The sequence below is a fragment of the Rhineura floridana genome, chromosome 1 (assembly GCF_030035675.1).
Source record: "Rhineura floridana isolate rRhiFlo1 chromosome 1, rRhiFlo1.hap2, whole genome shotgun sequence".
NCBI lineage: Eukaryota > Metazoa > Chordata > Lepidosauria > Squamata > Rhineuridae > Rhineura > Rhineura floridana.
Window position 1 is genome coordinate 232,518,678 of NC_084480.1, and position 13,764 is coordinate 232,532,441.

Here is a 13,764-nt window from a genome sequence, read left to right on the forward strand (position 1 = left end):
AGAGAAAGTGAGATGTGTGGTGTGTGTGGTCTGTATGTGTGGTGAATGTGGCACACAGATGACCACTCTAGCCATGACCATTGCTGCTATGGGACCCTTGGAGTCTATAGTCATCTTGAATGTGGTCCTTAGACCAAAAAGGGTTAGCCCCTCTGCCTAAATGACCAGGCTTGCAGTTTGGGGTATTTTTGGATCCAACATTGTCATTAGAAACTCAGTAATTTATGTTGCTCAAAAGCCTTTCATTAGCTTTGGTTGATATACTAGCTGCATCCATGGGGATAGCTTACCCACAGTTACCCTTGCACTGGTATTGCGCTTAGAGTATTGCAATGCACTGGATGTAGGGTTGTCTTTTAAAATGGTCCAAAATGGCAGTTGATTGAAACTAAGGCCATGAGGCTGTTAACTGGGACTGGATGTTTTGATCATATTGCACCTGGGCATCACCAGCTGTAACCATGCTGAAACAAAAGATAGTTCACAATATCTAAACTTCAAAAGTTGACATTCAAGGCTCAAATCCCATTATAATAAGTTTACTTTTTTACTCCTGAAGGGACAGGTGGAGTGGGGGTCCATGTGGGCTGAATAGCCCAATGGGAAAGGGATTGGTAGCTGGCTATTTAAGCCATCTCTGCCCCCAACTCAACCTTCTTCTCTTTGCAGTGCTCTCTCTTCTTCCCTAAAGCAATGTAGGCTGTGCTAGTCACCTTATTAAGGGGCTGAGGAGGATTTTTTTTCATTGACCCTTAGGACCCCTCTCTCTTTTTTGCCTGTTTTACACTGCTGAAAATTACAAAGGTCTAACATGTGCATTTGGGTGAGTGCTGTATTGTGGGCGTGTACATAAGTTTGATTCACACGCCCAAGACTCACTTAGCAAAGACGGAGTAATTTGCTTCCAATTCTTGGCTGAGGAGTCACAGACTACAGCTGTAAACATTGTTCTTGTATTTGCATTGTTCTTGTTGCATTGTATTTTCACTGTATATTTTTTACTGGTTATTTCTTATGTAATTTTTTTTTTGTAATCTGTTTTAATATGTTGTTCACCACTTTGTGGGCCTTTTGGCCAAAAGGTGGTATATAAATAAACTATAAACTAAACTAAAACTAAAACTGTAAACATGTCCAGGAGACCAAATTTCTACAAAACGTACTGTCTGAATTTGGCTAATCAAGTTGCAATTCTTCGATTTGTTATATTTAACAAATATAACCTTTTCCACCAGCTCATTGATTCTCAAGTCTTCTTTATGGGTATGGAGGCAATAATGAGTGTTCTGTCATAAAAGGCCTCACGCCCTGCTCACCTAATGTAAACCCTCCTGAGATTTAAGTTAGGTCTTTTCTTTAGAGTTTGCAAAATTTCACACTTTTCTTTTGGCTGTGTGTCTATTTTGCTGTTTCGAAGTTGCCTTTAAAAAAAATTGCTTGTAATCCAGTAGAAATAAAGTATTCCCTCTTTTCCTGTGGATAATAGTGGTACTTGTGTAATCAAAGCTTAGAAGGTTGCAGTTTTGCATGTTTCCTTCTACAGATTCACAGTATATATTGCTGTGCAGACCTTGCAAGTTTAACATATATAGATGCTAATTAAATGTTTAACTTGTCATTTTAATTATATTATTTTCCTTTACACTTTTTTTTAAAAAAAATAAAATACACTGAAAATGACCACTTAAAGATGTCTGAAAGACAGCCTTGCAGTTGTGCACTTCTTTTGTCTTCTATAAATTATACTTAAGCATCTTTATGGTGACATCAACATAATGATGTATTACACTGCCATGTAATCAGCAAGATATTTCCCTAGTAATATATTACTTCAAGCCATCAACCTAGGCACATTACAGCAGTATTACTTTGACAATCATTTAAACTAGCATATCATCACTGCTGCTGAGCATCCTGCAAATGACAGAATATGTTAATGCATCATCAGACTGCTGCTGCTGTAATATAAAATATAAGCATAAAAGGGGTGATGCAGCTACAGTGGGTAGGCTTTCTCCTACAGTTAAATATGATATTAGCGTAATGGAGAAAGATGTAGCTACAGTAGTCAGCCTTTCTGAAGTATTTCTCACGATACTGGTAAGAGGTGATAGTATACACCTCAAAATGTGCATGTTATGATATCACTCCTGACTGGGACATGGGCTATGTGTAGGAGGGGAACTGAACTAGTCAGCTTTGCTGAGAGGGTAGGGAGAGTCCACAACCATTCCCTGAAATAATTCAGTGGTGCTGTCAAACTAGATGCCCAATGGCCAAAGGGGAAACTGATCTACATTCTTGAGAACAAGTGTCAAGTGTCCTTATGTGGCCAACCCCAGTTAATAGTTTGGCTACTATATTCTGGACAAGGTAAAGCTTTTGAACAGTCTTCAAAGGCAGCCACATGCAAAATTCATTACAACAGTCCAGTCTTGAAGTTAGTAGGGCTTGTATAATAAGGGCTAAATCCCCATAAGCAGTATAGGTCACAGTTGAGGTACAAATCAAGGCTGGTAAAATGCCGGTTACAGGTGTCACCTGAATCTCAAATAGTAGGGATGGATCACAGGAATATAGGATACTGAGTTATTGGTCCATCTAACAAGCATTGTCTACACTGACTGGCAGCAGCTCTCCAGATTTCAGACAGGGTCCTCTCCCAGCCCTAACTGGAGGTGCCAGGGATTGAAACTGGGACATTCTGCATGCAAAGTTGATACTCTGCCACTAAGCTATGCCCATTCTCAGGAAAGCCTGTGTACTTGGTCCTTTAAGAGAAACACAGTTTCATGCAGATCTGGACGGTTGAACTACCCACCATCAACAATGCTACCTTACAGTGCATTTCTATACATGTCTAGCCAGAAGTATGTCTCATTGAGTTTAATGGGGATTAATCTCAGGTTAAACACATATATGAATATAGCCTTAACTGGATTGATTACTTTTCCAGCCACTATCCTGCATATCACAGAATCAAAGGACCTATTCAGAGAATTCACCACAGTACCCTGACTTGAGGAGAAGGTGATTGACACTGGACTCCAAAAGCAGATGTAGATGTGTATGAGATCCCATAATGCCATCACAAATCCTTTCAGGAATTGGTCAGTGGTGGTGTATTAAAATGTCAGCCTGCAGTGCTAAAAGTGGAGGAAAATAGTGCATGGAGAATCCATATTTATTTATTTATTTGTTTCATTTATAGACCGCCCATAGCGAGTGGCTCTCTGGGCGGTGTACAAAAAGGTTAAAATACAAAATATCAACAATAAAATCAGACAACAAACAATAAACACAAGCAGCAACTAAAGAAAAAAAGAAAAAAGAAAAAATTTAAATTATAACATAAACGCTTAAAATGCCTGGGAGCATAGCCAGGTCTTAACCTGGCACCGAAAAGATAGAAGCGTAGGCGCCAGGTGTATGAGGTGCTAAAATCTAAGAGGCAACCATGAAGAATCTTTAATAAAGCTTTCAATGTATAACCAGTAGCAGCCCATGAACTAGGGTCTTAAATGATGGACATTTCCACGCTGGAGGACAAAGATTTCTCATTTTCAGCATACTCCAGCTCTCTAATAACAAAACAGAAGGTAGCATTGCATAGCACTCAGTCTTCTCTGGGTTATCAATTTTCTATCACTAGAGACGATGTCAAAACCCCTTTTTAGCCTGAGGGTCACATTTTCTTCAGGGCAAGATGCTGGGGGCGACATGACAGTGGTGGGCAGGGCCAGAGGCAAAAGTGGGTGGGGCAACAAATGTCAATTTTACCTTTGTGCAAAAGGAATTGTAAGAGTTCAAGGACGCATTCCAGCCAAGCAAAAAGATTCATGGAGAGTGTGAAGTAGGGCCAGTGAGGGGTGTAGTCTGAGGAGTGGGTATGTGGCTAGGGAGGAGGTACAGTCTGGAGAGAGGGACCATATGGAAAGATCTGGAGGAGCACAAGTGATCCTCTGGCCTGATATTCCCCACCCCTGCATTAGGTCTATGGAACTTGCAGAAAATCTTCATGAGCTTTTGCCTCTCCAGAGTGTACCAACCAATCTCTCTCTCTCTCTCTCTCTCTCTCTCTCTCTCTCCAGTTAATGGACTACAATGAGCCATGGGTCTTTTCTTAAAGCAGGCTGCAAGTAGCGAGGTTCAAATTCAGCCCTTCTCAAAGAGATCACAGACGGGCGGCTCTGACATTTTAGACTACTTACCATCCCAACTCTAATATAGCTTCATCCACTAGTCAAAAGAGTGTGTGTTTTGTTAAGAGCAATTCAAAAGTTCCTCTGTCTTTCACTAAGCAGCTCCAATAAATAGAGGTGGGTGGGAGTAGAAAGGAAGCAAAAAAGCAAGCATTTTATCAAGATGGGATTGCTCCTAACAATGCTTAACTGCTGAAATATAACTTCCCAGTGCCTACTTCAAATTAAAAGTGCAGAGTTGATGCTTCCTTATAAATTCTCATAACAGAGTTGGAGGGCTCTCAAGTCCCAGGTAGATTCGGCCCTCTTCATTTTTATTAAGGATGTTTCTCTCTGCCTCTGCTGATTAATAAAGGTTGCATTGACAAGCGACACTGCAATGACACTAAGCGGTTGGGAGGTAATTTATAAAGAACCCCTTTTTATATGCTTAATTTCTTCATTTTCCTTGTCTTATCTGCTGCCACTTTTGGCTAATCTACTGTAGCTGACTCAGTCATTGAAATATCATGGATCAATTTACTAGAAGCCATTAAAATAATTCACCAAACTGGAAAATGCACCTATTCTGTGTGCAGTAACTGAAATATATCACGCAAAATGAGTCATTCTATCAAACCTTCAATTAAAGTTTGGAATGTAAGTGGACTCTCTATGTTCTTGTTTTGTCCATAGCAGATTGCAGGAATGTTACAAAATTAACACACTATGTATATGAATTATTCACAGCCTCTTATGACCTGGCCCTACTTTTACTGAAAAGGATTCTAAAATCTACTGACATCAAAGAAAAATGGAAATGGCCACCATGTCTTCATCACCCCCTAATATTACCGAGGCCAGAAGTAATAAAGCAGAAGACAAGATACAGACCAGGATGGGGGCAGAATTTTGGCCTCAATTGTCTAGTCAGTTGCTAAGCTAGTTGAGAAAGACTGCTGAAAGTTGCCTTGCTCCCTTGCCCTCAACGAACCAAAGTCTGGCATTCAGGATGATCTGCAGCTGTTGCCCTTTCACTGAACTTATGCAGTCTTTTGGTTGTGTGCTGTTCTGCATCAGGAGCAGAGGAAGAAGTGGAGACAGAGGCACAAACTTGGAAGAAGGCATTGAAGCTAGAGCTTAGGATGGAGGAAGAGATCAGAAGGTAGGAGCACAATTGGAACAGCATGGGTCAAGGCACTGGGAAGAGAGAAAAGGGTGCTGGAGCATGTGGATGAGAGAGATGGTGCTAGATTTAAAAATCAGAAGAGCAAAGGGAGAAGCAGGCCTCAGGTGAGTGCTAGACAGCAGAAATGTATTTGTGGCATGCTTTGACCAAGGGTCTTTCAAAAATATATATATTCTTGAATGAGTTATTTTCAAGAGTGGGTGAGGCGATGCCAAGGAGTGCCCTCCCAGCACCGATATCACTTCTGTATCTGGTGGTGAGGTTGGGGCTACCTGGGTGTACTGGCAGAGCCAGTCCTTTTTTAAAAAAAACGCAACCTGAATAAGACACACGAAACCTATTTTCCCTGGATGAAACCTCTTGCTTGAAGCACATTGGGCAGTCTTCGCAACTAAATTGCCACTTTCAAGCACCAACCCCTTTTTTTTGCCTCTTCTTTTGCTTTTCTGGAGCATGTGGGTGCCATCATGTTATCTTTATCAAGCTGGTAGTAAACAATTCAGCAGAGCTGCTGATTCTAGTTTATACCCCTGAATAATTCCAGTTATAAGTTCGATGGAAACAACTTGTAGTTCAAACCCCTCTGGAGTAGAAAACTTGTGACTCATTGTCGAGGCACTTTCTGACTGCAGGTGAGGAGTTGAATGGTATTCTGTCCTTTTCAATACTCTTGAATGGTCTTCTCCCCGACTTCTGGTTTTCTAAGTGCTCAATTCATACAGTTGTTCTTTTTGCAGATTTGATTGTTCTGACGTTCCTTGTACTCACCCATGAAGATCGATCCATGTGTACGTTTTGCTTTCTTTCCTTCGCAGGTTCAGTTTCAAGAATTCCAGGATACAGGTCCCTTCAAGGCCATTTCCTTCAGTTCTCCATACCTGCCAGCCCCACTCCCACATGCCTCACAAATGGCCTGTTGTTTCCAAGGCTTTCCTGCTTATCAACCTCTTTTGTTTTCTTTACTTTACTTCCTTTTCTATTTTCTTCTATTCAGCTTTTGAGAGTTTGCAGTTGTTTCAGTGTGAGCAGTCCTTGATTGTTTGTCTCAACACGGCAGATGTGCAATCAAGGTCACCATGATTTCATTTGAAATACCAGTAATGAAGAGAGATGGGAAAGTGACATGTTGCAGGGCAATAATGACAACCTCAGTTTGAAGAACGCACACAAAAAAAGCCAACATAAACTCAGATCAATCTAGCATGTGAGGTTCATTTTTAATTACTGTCCATTAGATTTCAGGCATAAAGTTTCAGTCTGATTGTTAGATATATTGTGAGTTTTGAAATCTCCAGATGGAACTTTGTAATTGAGAATGCTGCTGCAAACTGCTATTATTTAAAAATTGTAAAAAAGAATAACAAGCACTATGTATTTAGCAGCTAGTCTTAAGTTGTTCTTTGAGTGTTTCAGTGTCCTTCACCTGTAAAATGGAAATATTTAGTTGCCTAAGGAGAACCAAACAGACCCTCCGTGGCGCAGAGAGGTAAGCGGCGGTAACGCAGCTGAAGCTCTGCTCATGGCCGGAGTTCGATTCCAACGAAAGGAGGAAGTCGAATCTCCGGTAAAAGGGGTCGAGGTTCACTCAGCCTTCCATCCATCCGTGGTCGGTAAAATGAGTACCCGGCATATGCTGGGGGGTAAAGAAAGGCCGGGGAAGGAACTGGCAATCCCACCCCATACAAACGGTCTGCCTAGTAAACGTCGCAAGACGTCACCCTAAGAGTCAGAAACGACTCGCACTATAAGTGCGGAGACACCTTTACCTTTTAAGGAGAACCAACTGGATTTTCTGGAGCCAATACACTCTATGTAGATTGGCCCTCTGACCCACTTGCAAAAGATTTGCATAAAAATTGAATATGCTTTGTGTCATATGCAAATTTGTGTCCTCTTGTAGAGGCCCAAAAACAAATCATTGTCCACACATGTAATAAAATGCCTGACAGACAGACTATGAAGAGGTGAAGCTTTTCTCATAATTGTATTTCCATACTAAAAAGGTTTAACCTGTTGAATTTTTGCCTGCCACACAGTTGTTAAAAGGCACAGGAATCCTGCTTTTCCCCAATGCCAATCCTAAACCAAAGCTCAGGCTACAGTCTTGTAGTAAGTTCCAACAAACACAAAGTAAACTACTTCCTTCTGAATAGACATGTATGCCATTATACTGTAAGTTTATTGTACGGAGAATTCTTAACGAGTGGCTGTTTTTTGCTTCTGTTCTTTTGCTCCTGCACAGCAGCAGTCATGCCTAAAGTTTTCACATTTTGTATTTGCCATTTTTGGGGGGAAGGAGTAGATTCTATCTGCACCTATTGTGTAGTAGTATTTGCAGAAAATAATTTATCTGGAGTACCTGATCTCAGACAAACCCACCACAGGAAAGATGCATCCTGGTTACAAAGTAAAATGTAAGGTCAAACTATGGACATTCCAAGGAGTAAGAAATAAGTCAGAAGCAGGAAAAGTGCACTAAAAGTTAGGTGGAAACATCAGCTCTTTAAGAATCCAGGGATTCCTATTGCCTGGTGTCCAAATAACACAGATCTGACTTCACTCATTGGCTAAAAACACTGAAAAGCAGACTCATCTCATAAAAATTGCTCAGAAGGGTACCTGCACATTTTGCTTCTTAACTTTCTAGAAGGACAATTACTTTTCTTTTTTTTAAAAAAGGAAACCTCAGAGTCTGCTGCCTATGCTGGCTGTGTGTCAGGTACAACAGTAACTCCTGTACCCACCTCTCAGAGTCCTGGGCTGTGACAAGATCTTTCTATGTCCTCCTGATGAATTTTTAGGGTTTGATATTAGAATCCCAGATGAATGGCAATTCACAGATTTATGCTTGTATATGTTGATCACTTCAGTGTATAGGTCAAAGGATAAAGCAGAAAATTGTGACTACAGCCAAATCACACACCTCTGACCAGCCATTTTGTGACAGACTCTACCCCTAAACTCTCATTTTGTGACAGGATCTACCACTCTCATTTTATAAATGGCTCCAATCGATAGACGTGGGGGTCTGGAAAAAAGCACATTATGCAGGCTGGAGACATGCCCATTTCTGCTATAGACCTTTGGTGTTATGGAAATGGCACTCTGAATAGTCCCAAGTCATTAAACCTAACTTATGCCCAAGAGTCAGTGTGGTGCAGTAGTTAGAGTGTCAGACATGGACAGGGTTCAAATCCCCACTCAGTTATGAAGCTCACTGAGTGACCTTGGGCCAGTCTCTCTCTCTCTCTCTCTCTCTCTCTCTCTCTCTCTCTCTCTCTCTCTCTCTCACCTACTTCAAAGGGTTGTTGTGAGGACAAAACAAGGAGAGGGAGAATCATGCACACCACCTTGAGCTCCTTAGAGGAAAGGTGGGATAAAAATATAATAAATAAATAAATGTTCAGGGCTAACTGTGAGAGATGCTGGGTACTGATCAAAAAAGCCACCCTCATTCATTCAAAACATGTGTGAGGGGCTGTACATTGAATTCTGCCCCCCCAAAAAAGTATCCGTGTGGATGCCCATGATGCAAGAGTGAAGATCTTGAGCACTGTGGCCAACAGAGTAGTCAACAATTGTATGACTTCCGTCTTTGCTTCCTATTCTTGACAAGTGATTCTGAGTATCCATTAATAGAGTTGCATTAAGTCACTGTAATAGGGTACAAAGAATGCACAAAGCACACTTACAAAAATGCAGTAAGAACAACAGTAAAATAAGCACTAAAAGTGGAACAGGGAGGCATTCAAAATAATGGGGAAGTCAATGAAAATGGAAACAAAGTGTTTTTTGTTTTTTAAAAAGACATTCAGTTCCCTTCAAATATGAAGTTGATTAAAATGAATAATGAAAAAAATTGTATGAAGCATAATAGCCATATTCAGATATTCTTAAACTGTATCCATAAAGAAGGTGTGAGGCCATGGGTAATGCAGCCCTTCTACCTCTGAACTGAAGTCATCCTTGCAGTCAGGGTTCCCCTGTGTGATCAGAGTTCCCAACTGCAGGGAGATAGTAACCATGTTTAGCCAAAACCACTCACAATCCTCCTTTAGATCTTCTTGCTCAGCATGGGAAGGTTGGGAATAGAGGGGGGAGGGGCAGCATGCATGGCCTGATGCATTGGCAATGGATACAATATAATAACTGCTGAAGCGCATTAGTATTTTGCCCTAATCTGTCAAAGGTCATGTATGTGTGGAGGAATGCACACAAGACCGTATGCGTACAAGACTACTTTATGCATTAACATTAAGGGATTGTGTATATGGTGGTTGTTGCTATATTAGGGGTGTTGTTCAATGCAGCGCAAAATCACTGGATGAATCAGTGCAAGGATTTCTCCTTGAACACCAGAACTATCTCCTCCTCTCATCCTCCTGTGCATCCCCTAAATCTGTTCTGGGCTTTTCCCTAACTCTCCAGAGCAGATTTGGGAATGAGTGTGCTAGCACAATTATCTAGTTGGATACCACCCTACGAATAAAAATGCACCACCAAAGAAATGTCTGCCTGATAGTCCTGATGGTGCTAATTGTCTGTGGATGCTTTTGAGGGGTGGGGGGTTGATTCCAAGCATACTCTTCATACCAGGAAATGATCACTGTTGCCAAAGCTGATAATCTCTTATAGGAAAAATCTTCCTCAGCAGCTTGCTATAGAAAAAGATCTTATCATTTTGACTAATTTTTAATGGAGAACTCCCACCCCACCCCCAGCATCAATAATATTGATGTTTAGGTCTGAACTATGTTCCAAATGTCTGAAGCGATGTGAACCTCATTATTTACCAAATAGATATGAAATGAATGCTGTTCTGGGAGACCCTTGAGTAATTATGGGAGAAGAATCCCCATTGATAATGTAAGAATGAATATTTCACTGAACATTAATTAACATTATATTGGCAGGGTTGAAAAACCAACAACAATGAAAGAGGCTAACCAGGTGAAAATAATTAATGTGAATTTGGCCAAACTTTTAGATGCTGTGATGCTGAGAAATTGTTTTGCCAGCAAATGAATCAGTGATACAAATTTCTTTTTAATTAAAAGACAAGCATGTAAGTCAGGAATGGGAAACCTGTGGCCTTCCAGATGTTGTTGGACTCCAGTTCCCATCAGCCCCAGCCAAATGATAAATGATCAGGAATGATGGGAGTCACAATCCAGCAGGATTTTGAGGGTCATAGGCACCCATCTCTTCTGTAAGTCCACACTGGCTTGTAACTCAAGATAGAGTGGTGTACATGGCACAGTAAAGCTCCGAAGGTCTTCTTGGGCTGGTCATTCATTCTTAGCCTACCTTGCAGGTCCTGTACTGTTCAACAGCTTTATAAATAATGTGGAGAAAAGAGTAGAGGGAATGCTTATCAAATTTGCAAATGATATGAAGCTGGGAGAGGTAGAACATCATTTAAAATACTCACAGAATTCCAAATGGCCTTGACATGTTGCAACACTGGGCTGAAAACCAACAAGATGAAATTTAGCAGAGATTAATGGCAAGATCTGCATTTAAGTGCCAAGAATCAAAGTCAGAAATACAGAGGAGAAGAACTGGGTTGGCAATACATTTTTTTTTAAAAGCTAGTGGAATCTTAGGCTGCACTAATGGGAGCCTAGTGTCCAGGCCTGCACTGTATTCTGAGCAGAGCAGACCACATCTGGATTACTGCGACTTGTCTAGGTGACATGTTTTAAGAAGGACATCATCAAAATGGATTGTGTCCGGGGAGGGTGACTAGGATGGTAAGGGATGTGGAAACCAAGTCCTGTGAGAAATATTTGAAAGAGTTGGATTTATTGAGCCTGGAAGAATGAAGATTAAGAAGAGATATGGCAGAAGAGCTGTCATGCAGAAGATGGAGCTGAGGTGTTCTCTGTTGGTCTAGAGAACAGGATGAGAATGAATGGGTGGAAATTGCATTGAAGGAGATTATTTATTTATTTATTTTATTATTTTATTATTTCAATTTATATACCGCCCTTAGCAGAATAGCTCTCAGGGCAGTGAACAAACAAGATAAAATACAATATATCATAGTAAAAAATCACAAAAACATGTACAAACAAACAACATTTTGAGCAAACATTGAGAGAAATGTCATAATGGTAAGAGCTGTTCAACAAATGAATGTACTGCCTGGGAAGAGGTGGGCACTGCTTCATTGGAGTATTTAAGCAAAGGCTGGATAGCCATATGTCAGGTATGCTATAGCTATACTGAACATAACAGCATAAGAAGATCCCTGCTGAATCACCCAAAAGGCCTATCTAGTTCAGTATACTGCTTCCACCATGACAGTCAGATGCGCATGGGAAGCCTACAAGCAGGACCTGAGTGCAATGGTACTCTCTCCACTTGTGATCCCTGGCAGCTGGTTGGAGGAATCTCCTGAACAATGTGGTATGGGGCTTCTAAGGGCATGAGAGAACAGGAAATGTTCCTTCCTTCCATTAACTTCTTTAAGCTAACTTATCTTGGAATCCAAGCCCAATTTAAGGTGATTCTGCCCTCCTGCAACAGCCTGCCCTGCCCCATCTTGTATTTTTTTTCCAGGAGGACTCCCAATCCATCTAGAGAGACTTTACATGGTACACCAGTGACTGCAGGGGGACGAGGGGATAGTAACATTTCTTTCCATGAACTTCCTTAACTTAAATAAAAACTATCTCGGGTCCAAGCCAATATTGTTTCAGGATGGAACACTTTCATCCTTACCATTTCCATTGCAATGGGTACCTCAGTGCAGCAGTACAGAGCCAGATGGAGGTGGAAAGCCAATTAGCTCCTAATTTTCTTTGTAGCTGAAATCAGGTTTGCATAAGAGCTGAATAAATGGCCATGCAATACAATTAATATGTTGTGGAGAGACATTTGAAAAGAGAGCTGCATACATTTAAACCAAATGCCCCATGTACTTTCCAGTGCACAGAAGGAGCTCCTGCCCTGGTAAGCTTTCTCTTTAATGAAAAAGAAATTTGCACACACACACCTGTGGTGTACAAAATTAACAGCATAAGGATGCTTCCACAAGGCAGTTTATTGTGGGTCTGCTGCTACTCATGCATGGAGGCCCACACAATGTTGTCCTCATCAAAATGCTATCCTGCAGGGATGAGACTGTGCTGGGACCATCAAGGGGCAAGCATTTCCACCTGCCTTGCCCCACCCCTCTGCCTGGGCCTTATCAGGAGGAGCTGCAGGCTGAGTCATGCTGCTGCAGGGATGAGACTGTGCTGGGACCATCAAGGAGCAAGCATTTCCACCTGCCTTACCCCACTCCTCTGCCTGGGCCTTATCAGGAGGAGCTGCAGGCTGAGTCGTGCTGCTGCAGGGATGAGACTGTGCTGGGACCTTCAAGGGGCAAGCATTTCCACCTGCCTTGCCCCCCACCCCTGCTCTTAGTGACATTTGTTTGGGGACTGTCCTTTACCAGGAAGATGAATGTTTTTGGTTTGCTGTTCCTGTTTTTTTAGCTTTTCCGTTATTGTTAGTTTTTATTGTTAGTCTCTTAATGTTTTGATGTTTGCATGTTCTGCTTTGTACGTCGCTTAGAGTGGCTGACAATTCAGCCAGATAAGCAACTAATAAGTTGAATAAATAAATAAAATCCTATATTGCCATCCCCTCATCCCCCTGCAGCCACTGGTGTACCATGTAAAGTGTCTCTGGATGGATTGGGGGTCCTCCTGAAAAAAATACAGGATGGGCATGGCAGGCTGGATTTACAATTTCTGTATGTAATCCATTATTTTTTTTTTAAAAAAAAGAAAAACTGTGGAAATGGTAGATTCAGATTATATGTGTGGGAAGAAATATGGGAATTCACCGTAAACTGCTGTATGGCAATGCCCCAGGTTAGGCACTCTCTTTCACTGAGTTTTCCTTCCCATGAAATGAAAGGGATTGTTGCAGACAGCTCTCTGTCTGCATTGAAGTTCATATGTTTCCAAGAATTGTTGGATCATCAGAATATTTGCTTTTAGTTTGTGATGCTTCAGTGTGTCCGGAGACACAGTCCAATACAGATTTAGGCATGATCACTTGGATTGTGGCCCATGCCTAAATAATGAATGACTTGCCATGGACATATGTATTTCTTCTAATACCTCATGTCAAGATCTGCTGGCTATTAAGAGCATAAAAGGACTGCATTTACATATCATTTCTTTGAGAGCATTTCAAGAGGTCTGATCTAATGTTTTAACCCTGCACATAAGCAGCAAGCTATATCTTGTATAGAAGTTGTGTGTTCACAGCCCCTCCTGCTTTGCAGAACAGACAGTGGGAGAATGTCTGAAAGACAAGGAGGGAACAGAATTCTTAAGCCTCCTCTGCCAGCCCATCGCCTATCCCAGTTATTTTTCCTCCTACTGCAGTATTCTG

General features: G+C 41.3%; 1 long non-coding RNA gene across 2 annotated transcripts; it reads right to left on the bottom strand.

The window, feature by feature from the left end:
• Positions 1 to 10,396: 10,396 nt before the first annotated feature.
• Positions 10,397 to 12,463, bottom strand: LOC133369252 (uncharacterized). Of its 2 annotated transcripts, XR_009758858.1 has the most exons (4): positions 12,371 to 12,463; positions 12,097 to 12,205; positions 10,802 to 10,838; positions 10,397 to 10,703 (listed from the first exon to the last, which is right to left on the bottom strand). It is a non-coding gene; the product is annotated as an uncharacterized LOC133369252 (long non-coding RNA). The 2 variants fall into 2 exon arrangements; XR_009758852.1 differs by having other exon boundaries at positions 12,097 to 12,463.
• Between the last annotated feature and the right edge of the window lie 1,301 nt (positions 12,464 to 13,764).